The following is a 22,204-nucleotide window of genomic DNA, read 5'->3' as shown; positions in this document are numbered from 1 at the left end:
TTTGCTGAAGGTCTGTCCTGCCAAAAGCAGGGCGGAGATAACTGTGAACATGGAGAGCCTGGCTTAGTTTCCTATTGCTGCTGTAAAAAATTACCATGGACTGGGTGGCTTAAATATAAACTTACTGGCCAAGCATGTAATCCCAGCACTTTGGGAGGCTGAGGTGAGTGGATCGCTTGAGGCCAGGAGTTCAAGACCAGCCTGGCCAACATGGCAAAATCCTGTCTTTACTAAAAATACAAAAAAATAGCTGGGCATGTTGGTACATACCTGTAGTCCTAGCTACTCAGGAGGCTAAGGTTGGAGAATCACCTGAGCCCAGGGAATTTGAGGCTATAGTGAGCAGAGATCAGTCACTTTACTTCAGCCCAGACAGCAGAGGGAGACTCTGTCTCAAACAAACAAAATCCAACAAATACCCATAAACTTACTATCTCACTTCTGGAAGTCAGAAGTTTAAGATCAGTTTCACTAGGCTAAAATCAAGGTGTGAAAGCTACATCATGACCATGGGGATTATTTTTGGTAACTCTAATTCCATGATAAAGCCCACCGGGGCCCTCTGTTTCTTGCATAAACTCCTGGAATCCACAAAATGCTATTTGTTGCTGAGCAGGAATCCCTGGAACTGTGCCCTAGAAGTTTCACAGCTGAGACAGGGTCTCTGGGGTTAATTTCTGGTTGGATGCTTGGGGTTTGGAGATCACCAGTCCTGGCTGTATTTTGTCCTCTGAATGGTTTTTCTCCAGGTACTCCAGGGCCCTTGACCAAAGGGGAGACTCAGGCTTGGTACTCTAGGACTCTGGCTGGCCATCCCATCTGTGACCAGCCTTTCTGAGCCAGGATGGCCACAGGTGACATTGCCCCTGCTGATGTTGTTAAAGAAGGTTCTGACCTTGGTTATGAAAACAAATCCAGCTTATGTTTATCATGCAATGCACATTTTTGTCCTGTTGTGTTTAGAGAATCAGAAGTCCTTATGGGGTAGATAAGGCCTGGTTCTGACGCCCAGAGTCCTGTTTATGAGTGGCTCATAGGAGGGGCCTCCATTCCCTCTAGTAGGGTCTTCCTTGGGAGCTCTTGAGTAAACAGTGTCCTGGATTAACTGGAATACCTCCCTCCCTGGCCTTATTCTTCAATGGAGTCTTTGCCATGTGCCTACACAACCACAAAGGAGGCTGTTCGTATTCCCAATCGGACCTGGAGATGATATTGAACATAATTCTCTATGCTAGGAATGTAGAAAATACACAGCATGGAGGGGATAATGTGAGGCAGTTTGTGGTGACTGTAGATTCCTGGAAGTTATTTATAATGGTTGGCCTATGTGGCTGCCAACAAGCACAGAGGCAGTTCTTTCTACATGCTCTAAGGGAGAATCTATTTCCTTGAACTTTCTAGTTTCTGGAGACTGCCTGCCTTCTTGGCTTGTGACCCCATATCATTCTGACGTCTACTTGTCTACTTCTGTCATCGTGTCTCCTTCTCTGATTGTGACCCTCCTGCCTCTCTTTTAGAAGGACCTGTGATTGTATTGAGCCCTCCTGGATCTTGCAGGATAATTTTTCCATCCAAGATCTTTACCTCACTCACTTCTGTAAAGTCCCTTTGGCAGTGTAAGAGAACATATATATAGGTACCAGGCCTAGGACGTGGACATCTGTGGGGCCATTATTCCATCTATTGCGAGGCATGCCCTGTTCCACCCCTGACCTGGAATGTGCTTGGTTTTCCTTCCCACAGTAAAGGCATGCAGATTATTGAAGGGTTGCATCCTGTGGGGATGGATACCAGGAATGAGCTCACTGGAATACTTGCAGTATGGTTCCTTTGAGAATATGACTGTGAGCGAGGAGTCTGATGATTTCCGCCCCTATCACCAAACCTGTGGTGCCGTAAACTAAAGCTTGACTGGCAATTGGAGAAGGATCATCTTTCCTTTTCTATTTTCTCATTTCACACTGATTTATTGCAAGTTGTAGCTCACAGTCTTAGCAAATGAAACAATTTGTTGCTCACTCAATTGCTGTTCATTCCCCAGAGCTGAGAGGCCTGCTTAGAAAAATGTTCTTTTAGGGAACAAATGCAGTGTGGTGGGGCTTGGCTGCTGCCGTGTGGAGGCATACACACTCCACACTCAGCTCTGGCCCTCAGTCTTCCCAGGGGATCTTCCACGGCAGAAGCAGGACGCTCAAGGCCTCATGAGTCATGGGTAGGAATAATCCCGAAACTCATGATGTGGGTCCCTCCCTGGCAAGGTGACCACGGAGGTTAGGGCCAAAGTCAGAGCTCCAGATACCTCACCTCCTCCCCTTTCATGCCTAACTCATAGCACTGGGGGAAGGGGGCAGCACATTCTCCCAAAGAGGTGCATTGTAACAATTGCTTTAAAGGAATGTGTTGACAAGAAGGTTGCTAAGATTTCGATGGAAAGATGTTGAAAGAAACAGTGTGAAGAGAGTGTCCCATCAATGGTCAGCCAGTGAGACACGAGGAGTCAGTTCGTGTGTCTGAGCCCATCCTTTTCTGCATTCGCTCTCCTGGCAAAGAATGTCGGCCCCATCCAGGGCCCAGCCTCATCTCCAGTCCCACCTCCTAGATGTGAGAGTCTGGCCCATGTCCAGTCTGGGCACAGCCCACTGTGGTCCAGGCTTGCACAGCATTGGGCACTGGGGCAAGATCCCAGATGAGAGTCTGTGGGTGTGAGAGGAAAGACCACGGAGAGCCCATTCAGGGCCTGTGTGAGTCTGCGTCTCTGGCCCAGCTCAGCCTGCCAGGTCTCTGCACTGGGGTGTGGGGCCTGAGTGTAGCCCTTAGTTAGGGATTTCTTGGCCCTCCTCTGCCAATGTGCCTTGTTTATTTTGGGGCTCCATGGGGAGGGGTCCCTGTGGTCAGGGCAGGGTCCCTGGCCATAAGTCACCTAAAAGTGGCACAGCCACACAGCAATTTCTTGCTGGAGGAGATGAGGTTCTCTTTCTAGCTAAACTCATATGTTCTCCAGGACACATGCAAGGTATTATGCCTGTGTCTTATCTTCTTCCTCACCACAATCTCCTTGATGGCAGAAACTAGATTTGCTTCATTTAAGCTTATTTACTTGTCTTTGTCTTCAAGGTGCCTAGGCTAGTGTTGAGTACACAATGCATGTCACATGACTGAGGATTACACATGGGCCCTGAGAACTGCTCCATCATGAATGACCCTGAGCAAGCAGCGAAGGTGCTGAGGTGGGCACCTGGAGTCCGGCGAGGTGTTTTTAACCTGCCATAACCTTGAATTCCAGCGGTGAGTGGGGAGGCATTTCTGCGGCTCCTAACGGGGCTGTCCAGGGCCGCAGCACTCTTGGCTCATGCTGCAACTTCAGAAGATGCTGATTTGCTAGTTTTCCCTGAACTGTTTTTTCTTCTTTCTGAAATCAGTGATTCCCACCCTCGGTTTTACAGCACCCCAGGGTGTCTCCAGCTGTCTCAAGGGCTGGCACAGAAGTCTCGACACCATTTGCTTCAAACGAAAAACAAATACACAGAATACAGCAGTTTTAACTGAGTTTGGAGGCAGGAAAGAAAAAAAAGTGCAACAAAATCCAAACAAGCAAATTGGGTGTCACACTCCAAAAAACTGGACTCGCTGCCTTAGAAAAGAGAAATGGTTACACAAAGCCAGTGTCTTCATGTACTGGTTTGAATCAGTGTTCTGAGGACTGCTGCACAAATCCAATCATACAGGATGCTTTAAAAAAAAAAACCAAAACATTTTATTGCGTTATTTTCCTTTCCCATAGAAAATAAATGTTACACAGATGAATAGCAATATACAAAAAACCATTCAACAGAGTTCTGAACCAGCAACTCTGAAGGGTGAGTCTTCAGCGAAGCAGAACTTTACCATTTGCTGAACCTGTTTGTTTAGGAGAGGGTTTAGAACCAGAAATGCCCTGTCTGGGTTGGCGATTTTTCAGCTCCTTGATCAGGCACTAGGGAGGCAGTGCTGCCTAATTTTCCTCATCTATAAAATGGAGATGATGATAATCATACCTCATAAAGTTAGGAGAATTCAAGAAATTAAAATTTATAAAAATCTTAAAACAGAGATTGGTGCATAGTAAGCATTATGTCAGTGTGTGCTCAAGAAAGCACTGGGAGCCTGCAATGTACCAGGCATGGTGCTAGCTCGGTAGGTTCCTGGACCGACTGTTTGTGTCTGGGTTGGTTTTTGTCTAGTAGGGAAGACAAAGGAGACACCTGAATAAAATACCTTGTGATGAATGCTAGTTCCGCACAGAGGCATGTGAGGATTCTTAATTAAAACATGGATTCTGGTGCTGGCATTTGTTGTTAATATTTTGGGCAAGTCATTTATCTTTTCTGAGTCTTTGGGTATTCATATGGAATGCTAGGTTACAATAACAAATAGGCTCCATGATTTCAGTGGCTTCATACAATAGACATTTACTTCTTGCTCCAGGAATAATTCTGAGCAGGCGTTCGGATTGTCAAGGCAGCTGTCTTCCACGTGGTCATTTGTGGATCCAGGCTGACAATGGCTTCCAAGATTGCCCTGGACATCAACATCCCAGGCAGCTGGAGAAAGAACATGGAGACTCCCGCATGCCTGTGGGACGTTCTCATGGGCCAGAGCTGGAGGTGGCACTGCTCACTGCCATGCATATTCTCATGAAGGAGACTTAATCACATGGCCACATCTAATGGCAAGAGAGGCTGAAGATAGCAAACAGCTCTGTGTCCAAACAAGGAGAACAGGTTTTACTAGATATCTCAATTTGTTTATTTCTAAAATATGAGGTGGTATCCCTCTATGCTGACTTACATGGGTTTTTGGGGGAACCATGTGCTATAATGGATTATCAAGTCACCTGGCATGGAAGGAGCTGTTTGGACAAAGGAGTTGTTGGCTGGAAACAGTGGCCTTGGCCTGCAGAAGAGTGGGGCGGGGGTTCTGCTGGTGTCTCAGCAGCATAACTCAATTCAAAAACTGTTCACAGAGGAGTGTGCCAGGCTCTCCCCTGGGTGCTGGGGATGCAGTTGTCCCATGACAAGCTCAGGGAGGAGGAATCACAGTTCAGTGTGACATGAAGCATGAGAGCTTGCATGTGGTGTCGAATCCAAATGCGGTGGTCAGGATGTGTTTTCCAAGGACAGGTCATCTAACCAGAGAACAGAAGGAGATGGCCCAGCAGGGGCAGGCTGGGGCAGGCTGGGGCAGAGGCCAGGTGGAGGGAGGGTGTTTAAAGCAGAGAAAATTCCATGAGCGGTGGTCCTGAGAGCAAGAGAGCATGGCTTGAGTTAGGAATGAAAACTCAATATGATCAGATGTTGGACGGAGGAGAAGAAACCAAGAGACCAGAAAGGTTGGCAGAGCTTGTAGTCCATGGTGAGGCCTAATGGGCAGCTCACCTTTCTGTGGGAAATCCCCCCTACGTTAAAGGTGACTTATTTCCTACAGCCATAATAGTGTGTATTTGAAATTGTGACTGAAACAGCAAGAGGGAACATGGCATTTTACCTGCAACCACATTCCGCCACGGTATACACCTGAACCAAATCCCTGAGATGATAACATTTACCAAGGTTATGCTGTGGTGCTTGGACTAACCCTGATGACTAGGTTCACCCTCCTTCCCAACATAGGCATCTGGCTTGGGGGAGCTAAATTAATGAGATTTGTGTCTTAACAACTTGCAGGTGAGTGCTCAGTGTTCCTTGAGGGTGGGAGGCCAAGCAAGGCCAAGGCTGCCATGCGGGGTGGCTAACCCCTGGATATCAGGGGGTCACTTGGACTCTCTTGTCTGGGCCCAGAATTGACATAGCTGGCTGGACCAGGCAGCCTGCTGGTTATCACTCTATAGCTCAGTCTGTGTGTGATGTGTGTTTTGCACCTTCACCTTCATGTTTCCAAATAAGGAAAAGTGCAATGGAGGGAGGGGGAGACTATTTATAGAATGTGAATGACTTGCTACTCTGAGTTCCCTCAGCTGTTCAGTTTATAGTTCTTATAGCATCGGTTCAGGCCTGCATTTTCAGGGATGATGCTTGTTGTTTAACAGCATCTTGTGTCTGGAATGCTTATAACATTGGTCAGTTATACAGTGAATGCACTCATGGGTTTGTGTGTGTGTGTGTACGCGTGTGCACATCTCAGAGAAAAAGAAAGAGATCACAACTGAGAGGATGAAAGAACAGGCACTGGCTAGCCCTGCCTGATTTGGGGGTGAACCTGGTCTTCATGAGGAGTCAGAAGCAGTTTCTAGTGAAAGTAGCATGTCTGTATGAGGCATAAAGCTTCACCAGTCTTCTTGGAGCCTTGACTAATTTTTGATTCTCTGGTTCCATTAGCCAAGCATTATATTAAAATATACCCCTCAATTTGCAGAGAAGTGGAAGGTGTTCAAACACAGAATCAAAATAAAGGATAAATTTCCATCTTCTGCTGAAACCTCTCATTTTCCAGCAGGATAGAAACAAAACAAGAGACAGTGGGGACATGCGGAGACTGAGAATCAGTGCATTAGCAGTCTGTTGGAGATAGCCACACAGGCCTGATGGGCTTCTCAGGACAGAGGGCTGCACTCAAGATTTATCCTCGTCCACAGTGATTGTGGCTGTGTGGACTTACACAACTGGCAGCTTGCTGCCAGTTGCCCCTCTGTTGGGTGGGAAAAGGGAGGACTTGGAAACTGCCTCCAGAGAGCCTTTTGGAGGTGAAGAAAGTTGACTGGCGACTCTGTCCACTCAAGCTCAAAACTTCAGCCCGTTCACCAGCTCCTCTTGGTCCGAGTCTGCATTGTCCAGGTTGGCCAAGTTCTGTTCCTGTTTTGCATTCATCCTACCTCCTCCCGCTACTCCTACGTGATCAAAGTCCTCATCCCCAACTCCCTGCAAAGGCCTCCCCGTGAGCCTCCCTGACCCTGTCTGCATAGTGCCACTCCACAACTCATCTGCAAATGTTATCTTCTCACCATTGGCCAGCTTAGTTGGGGTTGGAGTGTGTGTGATAAGCTAATCCACATGGAGATCTAAATGGCCTCCAGGGGTCATTGGTAACCCTCACTGTTTTTCTGCCAAAATTTCGAGACCATCCATAGGGGATCCTTGCCCTACCTCTCCAATGGGAGTCACACCGTAACCCAGCAAGCCATCTTCGTTACAGCTGTACATTTGGGCTTTCCCTATTTGCGAATGGATTCTCCTCTTCCTCCAAGACGCAGCTGACATCTGATCTCTGCGAAGACTTCTCAGTTCCCTCCTGTTCACCTTCTTTCCCTCACCACTCAAACCCCACCCCTCATTGTCCAGTGCTTGATAATGAGGCTACCCTCTTGGTTTCATGGGTGGCTTCATCTCCCCAGCTATGTAATGAAGAGAATAAAAATAACTACAGTGTATTGATCGCTTACCGTGGGCCTCATAAATATCATGGCATTTAGTATGTCCAATAACTGTGTGTGATAAGTATCAATGTCTCACTGTAGTTAGAAAATCACACTGCTAGGTATCAACACTGTTCATCTGTTAAAGTAGTGCTTTCCCAGGGCCCTCAGTGTGTTCCCTGTGAGAGGTGCTCAGTAGACAGTTGAGAGAATAACAAGCTGCTCCATCTCCCCCGTGACCCGAGCGCTCAGCACAGTGCTGAGCTTGTAATACATGCTCAACTAATATGTCTTTGACAGACAAATTTGAAGGTGTAAAGAGCTAGGAGAATATTGACTGTTCCCACTGGCTGGTGGAGTAAACCAGGGCTTCAGGAGTCAGTCTAGAAGTCCAGATTCTGGTCCGAGTCCTGCGCTGGTCAGCTGAGGGACCTCGGGTCCTGATCACCTTGAGACTCAATTTCTTCATTTGCATGACAAGGGCTTGTGCACAGGTTCTGTGAACTCTGGAATTCTTGATGCTTTTACTCATTCCCTGAAGAGGTTAATTAGGACGAAGTGCTCTTTAACTGGCAATTACACTGCTGAGATATAGCTTGTTAGTGAGGCTGGCATCATTGCCAAGGCCAGGACGGTTCCTGATGATCATTTGCCAGTCTCAGGAGAACAGAGGCCGTGAGGAGACTGCTTAAGATGAATGAGAAACTCTCCCCACTCACCATCAAATGAGAAAGCTATGAATCCACAGCTGGGGAACACCACTGGGCAGGATGGTTTCAATGCCCCTAATTTAGCTTGCTCTAATTCTCCCTAAGCAGCTCTTTCTCAGTGGGAAACAAAGCAGCTGCCTTTGAGTGGGAACTCTGTGTATCCTTGCGAGGCGGAAGCCAGGCACAGGCTAACCAGACACGGACTCGGGCAGTGCAGGGAGAAATAACCTAGCCCACATCAAGCATCACGCTTGGCTTGGCCAGCTCTATTTGGGGTAGAATGTGCATGATAAGCAAATTCACATGGAGATCTAAATGACTGCCAAGGGTCATTTACATTTCTAACCAAAGGGATACATAATGAATGGTAGCCCTTGAGACATCAAACTGACATATTGACCGTGGGCCTGTTTTGCCAGAACAGTGGAAAGGCTGGGGCACCCGTCTGCTGGGGAGACTCCATGTAACAGGGTTGAAAAGGTAAAGTTTCAGAGGACTTTCCAATCCATGAAGTTAGTGGTGTGTGTGTCTGTTCAGGGACTCCTCATCTAAAGCACTTGCAGACAAATTAGCAAGATGAGGTGACTCCAAGGGCTGTGAGGAGGACTGATTCAATGAGGACAAATTCAGTCTGGAAACCTAACATCCGCCAGTGCATCTGAGTGGGTGCCCAGTGGGTGGCCTCACTCACTAGCTGGGCCAGGCAGGGGGATGGCTGCCTTGTGTGTGCAGAGGCCCATGGGGGCTGTGTGTTGGTTGTGATTTTCCTGGCTTTAGCCCTGTACATTTGAATCACTGCAGTATTGTACATCCACCCCGGGGCAGGGTGGGGGGCGCATTTCCAGAGGGCCCTCTATGCACCTGTTAGTATTGCAAGTACTGGTCCAGAGAGACGCAGCTTGGAGGAAGCACATGTTCTGTGGTGCCCCTGTCTACAGCAGGCTTCTCTGCGCGAAGTGGTTTTAGCCCTCTGTTCTGCAAGTTACAGCATCTCAAGTGAGGCAAAGTGACACACGGGCAAACGGTGTGTATTCCCTACAAACTCCTCAGGGTTGACACTGCTCTCCCCTTTCTTCTTGCATTGCCAGAGGCTGTGACTCTGGCTCTTCACTCTTCAGTCGTCACAAAGCCTTTTCCCTTTATCATGTCAGACCTTGGAAAACCCACAGTCATGAAAATGATTTATCTTCCTAAATTGTCAGTGATCTCCCATTAGGCTTAGGATAAAATCCAATTTCTTCCCAGGCCTCCAAGGCCCTGTGTGATCTCACCTCTGCCTTCCTCTCTCCATTCAAGCCTGTCCATCTCTCCCTCCAGCTTCCTATGCTCCAGACACACTGACCTGTCCTCCTTCTGCCCCTCAAGCAGGACACACCTGCTCCCAGCCTGGGCCTGTGCACGTGTTGTGCTGTCCCCCTCCCTGGGCATCTCCCCTCGGATCTTTTGTGACCGCTGCTGTCTCATCTGGTGTCTCCCAGATGTTAACTTCCCAGAGAGACCACCACTGACATTCCCATCACAAGGAGGCCCCTCTTCCCTCCCTGCCTGTGACTTTGTTTTAGCTTTTTCACAGCAATTGTTGTTATCAAAAATTGTCTTATTTATTGTTTAATGTCTGTACAGTGGACTAGGATGTCAACTCTAAGACAAAAATGTCCTGTCAGACTTGGTATTTTAAATTGTGTTTCAAATTTACAAGTGTAATAAATGGGTAACATAATAAATAATAAATTGTGTATTAGGTCCCTGGAATGCTGTTGAATGAATGAATGGCAACAATGGTAGGAGTAGTTACTGTTTATTGAGTACCTGTTATGTGTCAGGCTCCACATTTAATCATCACACCAACCCCAAGTGACCAGTGCTGTTACCCTCACTTTACATATGAAAAAAACCAAGATTCACAAATGTTACATTGATTTTCACTTTTGTAATAGGCATAACAGCCTGGATTCAAGCCCAGGTGTGACTGGCTCAGAAACCCATGCCCTTTCTCTAAAGAAGAAGTAGCTAACTTGCTATGTCATCCACTGTCTGGTGGTTTTCCCTGCTGGCTGGTTTTCTCTTTCCTACCCACTCACCACCCACGCAGCTCCAGGCATGGATGCCAGTCCATTCAGATTTCTCCTGTGTCTGTCCTGTGTTAGTCTACTTGGGCTGCCATGACAAAATATCGTAGACTGGGTGGCTTCAACACCAGAAGTTTATTTTCTCACAGTCCTGGAGGCTGGACGCCTGAGCCAAGGTACCAGGAGGATTGGTGAGGCCTCTCTCCTGGGCTTGCAGATAGCTGCCTTCTTGCTGTGTCCTCACATGGCCTTTCCTCTGCACGCATGCCGGGAGAGAGACAGCTGGTGTCTCTTCTTATAAGGACACCAGTCCTATCAGATTTGAGCCCCGCCCTCCTGACCTCATTTTACCTTAATTACCTCCTTGAAAATTCTAACTCCAAATATAGTCACATTGGGGTTAAGATATTAACATGAATGGGGGCTGAGTGGGGTGGGGGCACAATTCAGTCCCTTACACATTCTGTGAAAACACTTTTTCCAATGCCTTAATTATACCCAACTGATTAAAATACAAAAGTAATATTAACAGTTCCCATTCAGTGCTTGAGGGCTACAAAAATATGCATCCCTGCCCCTGAGGCACTTAGCGTTTCAAATCGTGGACTCATTGAGTTGTGTGCTTCATTAATGATAATTGGGGCTTTTAGAATGAATGCTGGATGCCCCTGTTGAAGCCCCTCAGCTCTGAAGGGCCACTGGGGCAGACACATGCTAAGAATGTGTCAATTGGATAATCAATTAGCTTAATTTAAAAAGTGGCAGCCACTGAAATAGTAAATGTGAAAGATGCTACTGAAAATTGTTTAGTCTGCAAGTCACATCAGAGAGATGTCTGCATCAGCATTATGTCATGATTTGGCCTCCAAAATTTAGTCAGGATGTGAGAAAGCTGGAGAAGGTCCAGAAATAAACAACAGGATGAATTAAGGGAGAGAAAATAATGCTATGAGAAAAGGTGATAAGAGTTGTGTTTTTTATTTTTAAATCCCAAAGCCCGAGAGCTTGTGGCACACTGGTAATTACTATCTTCTAGGGTGGTTAAGGGAAGAATGCTGACCAACTGTTTAACATTTTCTTGGGAAATTTAATAGGAGTCATGGGCTCAAGTCCAGCATAAGAGAAGTGGAGGAGGCAAAGAAGCAATCATTTTGATTTTTAGTGTGATTAAATGCTGAATTAATTCCCAGCAAGGGAATTGCACTATCGGTGGTCCTGTCTTGACAGCTATTTGTCTGGAATGGTTAATGTGCATAGACTCAAGCCTCTCCCACCTGCTAGAATTCTTGCTCCTCATAGATAATTTTCCCCACAGCTATATGTCACTGTGGGGAACTCTGAGGACCTGGGGATCTATACCCTTATTCTGCTTTGCACAGCATCTCCTGAAGTTTCCACATCTTTGGCACTAAGAGAGCTTTACATCATCTAATTCTGCCTTCTGGCATCTCTCCTCAATTGCATCACTGTTCACTTGGGACAACCCTGCAGTTTATAAATCCATCTACCTGGAGGCAGGAGATCAAATCAGATGACCTGTGAGGCCCCTTTGTGGCCAAAACATCTAGCGGCTTTCTTACTTAGAAATTAAAGATGGATGCAATGTCATGGCTGCCCACTCTGCCTCTCCATGAGAGGGAATTAAATAAAAATTCTCACAAGACATTAATAGCCAAATAAAGACTTAATAGGGTTCCTCTCTGGGCGTTAATTTAGAAAGAGTTGGTAGGATAATGGGCAATAAAATAGAAAAGGAAATAATGTTTATTGAGAATCATTTCTTCTGTTAAAATGTAGCAGATTCACAAAGGAGTGGCTATTTTGGAATCACTTATTTGATGATTCCTCAGAGACTTCTGAGGGTCAGCTAGATGCCAGTCTCCTGGGTGCTGAAGATAGGGTGGCAGGCAGTACAAAGCTCCTGCTTTGGTGAGCTTGCAAGTCCTCATCAATTAGGATTTCCAACGGCAAGTGACAAAAATCTGACCCAAAGTGCTTTAAGCCAGGAGAAAAGGATCTGTAACTGGGAAGTCTGATGATAACTGGTTCCACATTATTGCTGGATTGGATTCAGGGCTCAGCAGGGAAGCAAGTGACAGCCTGCCCGATTGCTCAGCTGAATCTCTGAGGTTTCCTCTTGCCAGACCACTTTGGGTCCTGGGGCCATCCCTGAACACCAGTTACACAGAGAAGGAAAGGCTGCTGTGCCTAAGGTTCAGTGGAGGCATGTTCTCCCTGCTGCTGGGGATGGGGGTCAGCTTCACCCTAAGAGTGGGACTGCGGTCATTTTGCTAACGCAAGCTCAGGACATGTTTGCCCTAAGAAGGAACAGTAGATGCTGGATGAAAAAAAAATTTTATTTAAGGTAGTTACTTTTTACCAGAGGAGAAAATAAACTTGAGAAAGTTTAATCCACACAGGGACTTTGAACCCACATCTTTCCTTACATGGTGCTTCTTCAGAAGCAGCAGGGGAAATATTTGCCTCATCCCCCCTGCCACAACCTTCTTCCTCCACATCAGCTTTTCCGGTGATTCAGACCCACCCCTCTGTCCCATCAGAACCCATCTAGCCCACAACTCCTTCTCAGTGCCTAGCTCTGTGCTGCCCCAAATGCTGCATCATTCTATATTATGCACAGTGAGAAATATATGTATGCAGAATACACACACATACCTGCATCTGGATGATATATGTGACTTTTAATGAAAGCAACCCTGCTCTTCAAAACCCCTTCAGTGAACACTCTGCACCCTCCCCTGCCTTCTGACAGATCTGAGGTAAAGATTACACTTTCTGACAGCAGGAACCCACCAGCCCCCTAATTTCACACTTAGCACCTTGCCATTGGAAGAATGTACTATTTTCTCTTCCTGAAGTGCTGCGCTCCAGGGCAGGTCCTTTGTGTCCTATGAAAGTGCTGTCTATCACTGGCTGCTTCTCGTCTGGCCCCTCCCACCCCCACCCCAATGCCAAATATCTCTGGGGGCAGCCCTGTGGTTCCCATCTGGGTGCTCCCCACAGCCCTCCGTGGTGTACTCTGGATGGTTGAGTGAAATGGGTTTCTCGAGGCCATGAAGAGAAGAAGCCTGCAGTGTGGAAGAGAAGGAGTGGGCACAGGGCCATCTCTACTGCTCACTGCACCTCCTCCAGTGTCCTGTGACACCGTCTGAGAGCTTTCCACCCATCCACTCCACACCTTCTTCCCCAAACCCGTGGTTTTAGGTACATAAGCAATGCAGCCACATTGCAAAAAAAGAAAAATGAGAGGAAGAGGAGGGAGGGTCCTGAGAAAGGAGAGGAGAAGAGGAAAACAAGGAAGAAAAATTGAGGAAAGAAGTGTGGAAACCCACCTTCAATTGCCACTTGCAGGTTCTTTTCATGTGCATCTGTTTTATGTTGTTGCTCTTTTAACACAGTGGTGCCCACGGTCTACTCTAGCTACTTGTTTATCCCAAGTAATTTCATGTAAAAAATTTACCCTCAATCCTCTGTAGCTCGCCTTGCTAGGGTGACACCTACATCTCCTGCCTAAGTATTATAATTAGACCCAAAATGAAATGCATGTGACTTGCAGGGTCGAAAGCTCAGTGCCCTCACTCTCTGATTAGAAGATCTTAGAATGACTTATTTTGATTTCTTCTTCCTGATTGTGCCTCTTAGGGCAGAAATGGTTCTTGCTAAACAACAAAATTCTCTATAAAAGGCAACTTGCTGGGGAAGGAGGAATAATATCTGGTTGAAAAAGTACAGATAGTTATTGCATGAAAAATACCAAAGGGGCTCAGGCACCATCATTACTGCTATTGCCCTTCTCGGAAAGGCTGACACGTTGAAATTGACTGTGGCCATCCTGGCTTTCCTTTATGTTGCTACTTTGTAGTGAACAGACAGAAAGAAGTGTGCACCTTGGTGATTGGTGGCATGACAGCCTCAAGGCACTAACCCAGCACCTGCTTCCTGAGGCCAGCTCAGCACCTCACAAGGTGCCAGGTGCTGGGATAGGAACAGAAGGGACTTCGTCCTGGTCTGAGAGGTGTTTATCTGGGAGCAAGCCAACCGTATGTGTGTGACTTCTAGTACCTGGTTAGTCAGTGTACATCCAGAAAGCAGGGGCGCATTCCAGCTTATAGAAGAGAAGCCCTGGGGTGGAAATGTGTTGTGTGTTTTTACAATGATCAGAACAAATGGTGGACTTTGGAAAGTACCGTGAGCCATGTTAGATTGTAAGGACAAGCAATGGAATGTTAAGGGACAGAGGCAGGAGGGGACCTCCTCCTTGCATGGAGGACGTTGGACTCTGCCTGACAAGTGAACCTCAAAATGGAGAGCTTGGTTTTACAAAAGTTTTTTTCTTCCCTCCAGGTCTCATACTTTTATTCGTAAAGTAGTGCTAATAAGTCTTTCTTCTTTCACTGGATTGATGAAAGACTCAAATACTAACCACATACAAAGATTATTGTTAATGTAATACATTCCATGGGGGTCAGGGAATAAGTATCCTTTGTAATTTGGTTTTAAGAACGTTTTAAATTTTTCCTCCAATTACAAAACAGATAAATTTGCATTGTAACCAATTTGGAAATAGAGCAAAGCACATAAAAATATTTTAAAATTATCATCCAGACATTAAAAACCATTACCATTGGCATGTATCTCCCAGCCAAGCTTTTTCCTATGCATGGGTTAAGAAAAACAAGCATTCAGCATCTCTGTTCTTATACCCTTGTCCATATACTCCAAATTTTGCCCTTAACATAGAGACTAGTAGTAAAATTGTTGGAATGCAGAGCAGAATATATGCAGAGTTTCAGATCTTTAGAGCTATAGTGTCAAACTGCCATTTTGAGAGGTTATTCAATTCACATTCCAGAAATTTAAGATAATGCCGCTCCCCTGCCCCACCTATCCTTTGCTGGGTGTTAACATTTCTTTTCTTTTCTTTTTTTTTTTTGCTGAATGTTACACTCTATTTTTATATACATTTTGCCCTCAGAATGTATCAGGAAGAACAACGGCAGCAGAGAACACGTTAGAAAGAGACCTGGTATTCACCATATGGTCTGAGAGACCTGATATTCACCGCCATATTGGTAATATGGTCTTAGAGGGTGCTTGAAGTCCTTTGCTTAAGCTCAGACATTAGAACACAACCATTTCAGAAAGGGGGTGTTAACATTTCTAAACATCTTTACTAATTTGATAGTATAAAAACGGTATTTCATTGTTTTAATTAGCCTTTCTTTGATTATTGGTGGTGGTGAACATTTTTTTCATTTGTTTATTGGCCACTTGTATTGATTTCTCTGTAGTTTGACTGCTCCTTGTCTTTTTTCTATTGATGTATTCCTTCTTATTATTGATTTGTAAAGTAATATTTTTATATATTAAAGACATTAACTTTTCGGCATACATTTTGCAAATATTTTCCCAATGTGTCATTTGTCTTTTAATTTTGTTTATGGTAGGCTTGACACACAGAAGGTTTTTGATGTTTATTTAGTCAAAAATGTTTAACTTTTTTTCCTTTATGGTATCAGCATTTGTTTATGTGCATAGCAAGTGCTTTGCAGTTTGGCATGGTTAATTTTGTATGTCCACTTGGCTAGGCCATAGTGCCCAAATATTTGGTCAGACATTGTTCTAGATATTTCTGTGAAGGTACTTTTCAGATGAGATTGATGTTTAAATTAGTAGACTTTGAGTAAAGCAGATTACCCTCCATAATGTGGGTGGACCTCATCCATTCAGTTGAAGGTCTTAGCAGAAAAAAAACTTAGCTCCCCCAAAGAAGAGATAATTCTGCCAGTAGACTGCCTTTCGACTTGAGTGGTAACATCAACTCTTTTCTGGGGCTTCAGCCTGCCAGCCTACCTTGCAGATTTTGGATTTGTCAGCCTCTGTAATCACATGAGTCAATTCCTTTAAAAAGATCTATTTCTCTCTCTCCCTCAATCACCGTACACACACACACACACACACACACACACACACACACACAATTAGTTCTATTTCTCTATAGAACTCTGATTAATAACATACAAGCAAAAAATTATGTAAATGTTTATTTATATTTTCTTTTAGTATTATTATGCTTTCAGTTTGTGTGTGTATGTGTATGTATTTTTTTTTTTGCCCCGAGATAGTCTCTCACTCTGTCCCCCAGGCTGGAATGCACTGGTATGATCTCGTCTCACTGCAACCTGTACTTCCCGGGCTCAAGCAATTCTTGTGCCTCAGCCTCCTGAGTAGCTAGGAATATAGGCACCTGCCACTACGCTCGGCTAATTTTTGTATTTTTAGTAGAGAACAGGTTTCACCATGTTGGCCAGCCTGGTCTCAAACTCCTGACCTCAGGTGATCCACCCACCTTGGTCTCCCAAAGTGCTGGGATTACAGACATGTGCCACAGACCCTGGCCAGTTTGTACATTTTTTAGTCGGTTGAGAGTTCAATGTTTGCTATAAGGCAGATTTTTTTTTTTCTTCTTTTTTTGAGACAAGGTCTCACTCTGTCTCCCAGGCTGGAGTGCAGTGGTGCGATCATGGCTTACTGTAGCCTCGAATTCCTGGGATTAACAATCCTCTTGCCTCAGTCTCCCAAAGTGCTGCGATTATAGGCGTGAGCAACTGTGCCCAGTCTCAAGGCAGAGAGGCAGAGATTTGATTTAATTATCTTCCATGTGGTTAACTAATTGTTTCAACACCATAAATTGAATGACATATCCTTTCTTTTTTTCCTTGAAATGACGCTCTATTTACATGTATCTTCCTAGATTTTTAGTCTGTTTTTTTGATCTGCCTGTTCCTGCTCCCATACCCCATTGTTTTGGTAACCTTAGTTTTACGATGCACTTTAATGTTAGAGGAGTCAACACCTCAGACGACCTTTTCTGAATCTTTCTTTGGAAATATTTTCCACATGAGTGAATTTGAATAACTTTTGTTATGTTCCCAAAAGAAATCCCATTCACAATTTATTGGAATTGTGTTACTGTTATAGGGGAATGTGGAGAAAATTAAAATCTTTACAATCCTGAATTTTCCTATTCAGGGATATAGAGTCTCTCCGTTTACTCAACCCTCCTATTTTTCTCAATAAATTTTTGTCATTTTCTTCATAGGTGTTTTGCACATTTTATAGACATTTTCTATTTTTGGTTGCTTTTGGATTTTTTGTCATTATAATTTTCTGGTTTTGTGTATGTGTGTTTGTTAATTTATTTTGTAAACAGTGCCTTACTAAATCTCTTACAAATTCTAATAGTAATTTTGTGAATTGTAGATTTTTTTCCAGAAAATATGATCATTTTCTCCTCTTCCTTTCAATGTTTTTTGACTATTAACTTGTATTCGTGTCTAACTGCAAAGTCTAGACCTTCCAGGAAACAAAGTCTTAGTACATAGTACGTGACCTTTTTTGTCTCAATTTTGAAAGTAAAAGGAATGCTCCTAAGTTACTCATTAAAATGATATTGGTAAAATATCACTAAACTCTTAGAATAAGTCCTCCTTGGTCATGGCACGTTACTCTTTTTAAAAAAAAAAATAGCGCTAGGTTTGATTTGGTATCCTTTACTTACGGTTTTTATTTATTTATTTTTGCATTACTTTTCATGAGCTGTAGATTTTAGTTTTTACATTTCATTTCTCATATGATGACTGATGTACTTTGAAAATGAGTTAAGAAACTCAGTTTTTTCAATATACGGTATTGTTGAATATTGTTTGCCATCCTAAGTACTTTGATGTTATTACCAACCTTGCTTTTTTTAATTTGGTTTTTCTGATATTCACTTTGCCAGCAAATATTTATTGAGTGCATACTATGTTCTAAATACTAATTTATACTGGTTTATCATTTAATCTATATTTTTTGTATGTTTTCCTTTTGAAAAAAAAAGCAGGTGTTACTTGTTGAGCCAATCTGAGAATTATTTATGCTATCACAGGAAGATTTAACCTATTTATAGTTGTTATAATGTGTGTTATGATCAGAATTGCTTCTTGCAGCTTATTTTGTTTTCTGAATTTATGCTTTCTTTTTCTTTGTTTCCTGTATTATACTCTATAAATTGTTGTTATTTTATTATCATCTCTCAGTGCCTTGTATATTCCCTATTCTTAAATCTCCCATAGGTTACCTTTAAACATTTTTAAAGCTTTTTTTTTTTTTTTTTTTCATTTTAAGAGATGGGGGTCTCACTTTGTTGCTCAGGCTGGAGGGCAGTGGTGTGATCATGGCTTATTCCAGCCTTGACCTCCTCATCTCAATCAATCCTCCCACGTCAGCCTCCCAAAGTGCTAGCATTACAGGTGTGAGCCACCATGCCTGGCCCTGTACCACTTCTTAGTTTCTATTATTTTTAGGAATTTGGAGCCAACCAATGAAAAACTTTTTGTTAGTCTTTTCTTTCTAAAACATGCTGACAATTTATTCAACTTATTAACCAACATTATAACATTTATTTAGATTTATCTTATTTATTTGGTTGCATGGCTTATTGGGGGTTCTTCTATATTATAGTTTCAGATGTTAATTTTCTTTTCTTAGGTTAGTTATATTAGTATTACTTTTTCAAATGATGTTTTTGAATGAAGAGTACATGAGTGTTATATTGTCTTGAATATTGCATATCCAAGAATACAAAGTATTACTTTTATATAGTAAAGACCACCTTTCTTATTATACTTCCTAAATAAAATTATTTTCCCTTACAACTATGTAGACATTGGTCCATTATCTTCCAGTATTTTATATTGCAGAATAAAAGTCTAAGGGAGGCCTGGTTTGTTTACTTTGTTTAAAAAAAAAAATGTTTTGTGGTTTTCTGGCTAAAATGCTAGAACCACTTGTCCTTTGTCTTCATTATCCAAATGTTTATTTGGGTAAGTATAGTATCGATTTCTTACCATTTTTTTCTTCTGGAACATGATAAACGCTTTTAATCTATGCTTCAGTCTTTGGGAACATTTCCCACAACTATGTCTTTGTCTTGATTATTTGTTCTAGCCTTGTCTTCTAAAATTATCTGTGTGTAGTGGAAACTCTATTGCCTGCCCTGCGCATCTGCTCCTTCTCTTCTCTGCACTCTGGGAAAGCTTCTAAAGTTTGTCCTACATGTCACTGTCTGAATTTTGTATCATTTCAGTTCTGCTCTTTACTGGCTCCTATGTGGATGCTAATTATGCAAATGCATTTTCCACCTCTTGAACTCCTTTTTCTAAGTCACCTCACTTCTCATTTCCTCGTGTTTTTCCTTTATCCTCTTCTCTTGAGCCTTTGATTCACCCTCTTGTTTCTTCATCTGTTCCTCTTCTCTAGGGATTCCTCCTGCTGTCCCTGAACTGATGGCTTATTTAATTCTCTTGAGGTGCTGAAGTTCTGTTACATTTTCTTCTGAATTCTAAAGTAGATCATTTTCAGAGAGTACTCTTCAGGATAATGTTCTATATGTCTCAATATACAGATTCTACTCCCACCTCTATCCCCATTCCTTTGTACCAGGCCTCATGTTGGGTTTAAATCACGTTTACTTACCACTGAAAAAGAAGTGATCCATTCCCACTCACTGCTGACCAATAGCCAGGATGTTTGAAGCTTTTGTCTTTGCCGTCTGTCCACGTGGATGACTGAAGACAGGTTTAATAGCATCCAATTCCATAGAATTGGGATTGGAAGAATTCTATAGGAAGAATCCACCTCATGCAGTTCCTTTTCCAGCCCCCCTGACTGCTGCTGTGCCCTGCTGAACACATGGATGGGCACAGGACACACTGCAGTTCATAGTGTATACTGCTGCTGGGGTCTCTGCTCTTACCCACTGTGTCGGCATGAATTTCATATATTCCTGCTTGTCCTAGTGGTAACCGTTGTTCTCCGTGACCAAAGAATACAATTCAACATTTCTCCTCATATGACAATATGCATATTTGTAAAAAGAAACAATTCTGCCCTATTGGAACATATATGATGTGAATATAAGTATACCAAGATATTCCATGCTTATAGTTTGGAATTAGGCATCATCAAAGCAAAATGCCTGTTACAGAAGAGGATTAGCAAAGGCACAGCTCTCTGGAGGAGGTCTATGAGATACTGGAAAATCTTATCCAGGCCGGGCACAGTGACTCATGCCTGTAATCCCAGCACATTGGGAGGCTGAGGCAGGCTGATCACTTGATGTCGGGAGTTCCAGTCTGGCCAACATAGGGAGACCCCATCTCTACTAAAAACAATACAAAAATTAGCCAGGCACGGTAGCTCATGCCTGTAGTCCCAGCTACCCAAGAGGCTGAGGCATGAGAATCGTTTGAATCTGGAAGACAGAGGTTGTAGTGAGCCAAGATCATGCCACTGCACTCCAGCCTGGGCGAAAGAGAGAGCAAAACTGTCTCAAAAAGAAAGAAAGAAAATCTTATCCAATCTCTGGGCATCACCTTTCCACCCAGTCCTACCTCCCTGTTGGCAACTAAGTCTACTGCAGCATCATATGCATAAGCCATTTCTCTTCCTTCTGAGTGTACAGGTATCTGGATATATAGATATGTGTGAAGGTACACATTTATCTTTTTACAGAATATACTACATAATTTATGATGCAGAGTGGAAAGAGATTGAAAAACACATGCAAGTGCCTAAAATACTGCTTGGGATATGTAGCAGTATAATTGAAGGACATGTACTATAAAAGTCTAATGTGTAAAATTCTTTGAAGAATTACCCACATTATTCTATGTCAAATCTCTATTAAAAAGCAAACTGGAAAAATTCACTGGACCATAGCCGATTTTAAACTCCAAATCTCCAATCTATTGAAAACCCAAACCTTGTAAGTAAGATCACAGATCCTTCCTACGACATGGTTGTTTGCTCACTGTGTCATTTGGGAATCTGCAGCACCTATTGAGGGTCTTGAAGAGAATCCAGTGAGCTGTGGGGAGATTTGTGTGGTCAGTATCGAGTCTGAATTGTGTGTTAGACCACATGTGGCAGAGAGAGAGGTGGGTAGGACACAGGTGAGAAGCACAGTCTGCCGCCTACAGCCCTAGGGAAAGAGTGAGGCTGTGGTGAGGCAGGAAGATGCGTGGGCTTTTGGGCTTTGGAGGAGGGAGGAATGGCCTTGCCCAGTGTTGGCCTGCATGTCCTGTGGAATCTTTCTCAGTGAAGGATATAGAAGGAGGGTACTGTGGGTTACATGAGGGGCAATAAGAGAGCAAGGACCTTGCAGAATGCTGAAAACTACAAACATGGTAGAGCCATGAAACTGGAATTGGTCCAAAGCAGTTGGCTCCCACCATGCAGCTGTGGTTCCTCACTCTCTACTCCATCACCCCACCTTGAATGACACTCAGCTCTGTCTTCACTTCTGCCCCCCAGTCTTCCTGCTCCACCCACGACGGCTATGTCAGCTGGCCGCATCCCTGCTGCCCTGTCTCTTTCCTCTGCCTCTCAGCCTCTGAATGCTCCTGGCTTCTGCTTCCTCCTAACTCAGCTTGGCTTGGATCCCTCTGGTTCCTGGCATACCTCATTTTGAAGCTTCCTCCAAGTCTCACTTTTAGTGGGGCAAACTGATAAATCACTTGAAAAATTAATCATTTTTTTCAGTTTAAATTCTCAAAAAGGTCTATCCAGCTGGCTCTGCACACCTCTTAGGATGTGTCACAGGAGAGACTTTGGAGTTGCAGCCTTTAGGTCACATGTGCCCCTTGCTCCAGTTAGACGTGGTCACAAGAAGTTGTGGGGTACAAAATATGGCTGCCTGGAGCTACTTAGTCAGTCGGGTCTGCGGTCAAGAGTTTTCGTTAGATGAGGCTGTGGGTATGGTAAGGACTGTGGTTGACAAGATTGGTATGATGTTGCTGGCTACTGGGGAGGAGAGGAGGGAACAGCACAAATCCAGAAGCTTGGTTCTTTGTCCTTTATGGTCTGACTGGAAAGAAGAAGAGCACATGAAACTCCATTGCTGAATGATCCTGAGCATATCAGGGCGCTGATCATGTCCTAACCAGGGATCCAGGCCCATGGCAGACCACTTG

General features: G+C 43.9%; 1 protein-coding gene across 2 annotated transcripts in view; it reads left to right on the top strand.

Moving 5' to 3' along the window:
* The window catches only part of FSTL4 (follistatin like 4), a 647,263-nt gene that overhangs the window by 307,842 nt on the left and 317,217 nt on the right, over positions 1-22,204 (top strand). The gene's annotated exons all lie outside the window — the stretch shown is intronic.

This window comes from Theropithecus gelada, chromosome 6 (genome assembly GCF_003255815.1).
Source record: "Theropithecus gelada isolate Dixy chromosome 6, Tgel_1.0, whole genome shotgun sequence".
In the NCBI taxonomy this organism is placed as follows: Eukaryota; Metazoa; Chordata; class Mammalia; order Primates; family Cercopithecidae; genus Theropithecus; species Theropithecus gelada.
Note: the sequence above shows the minus strand (reverse complement) of the source record. Positions and strands in the feature narration are given on the sequence as shown.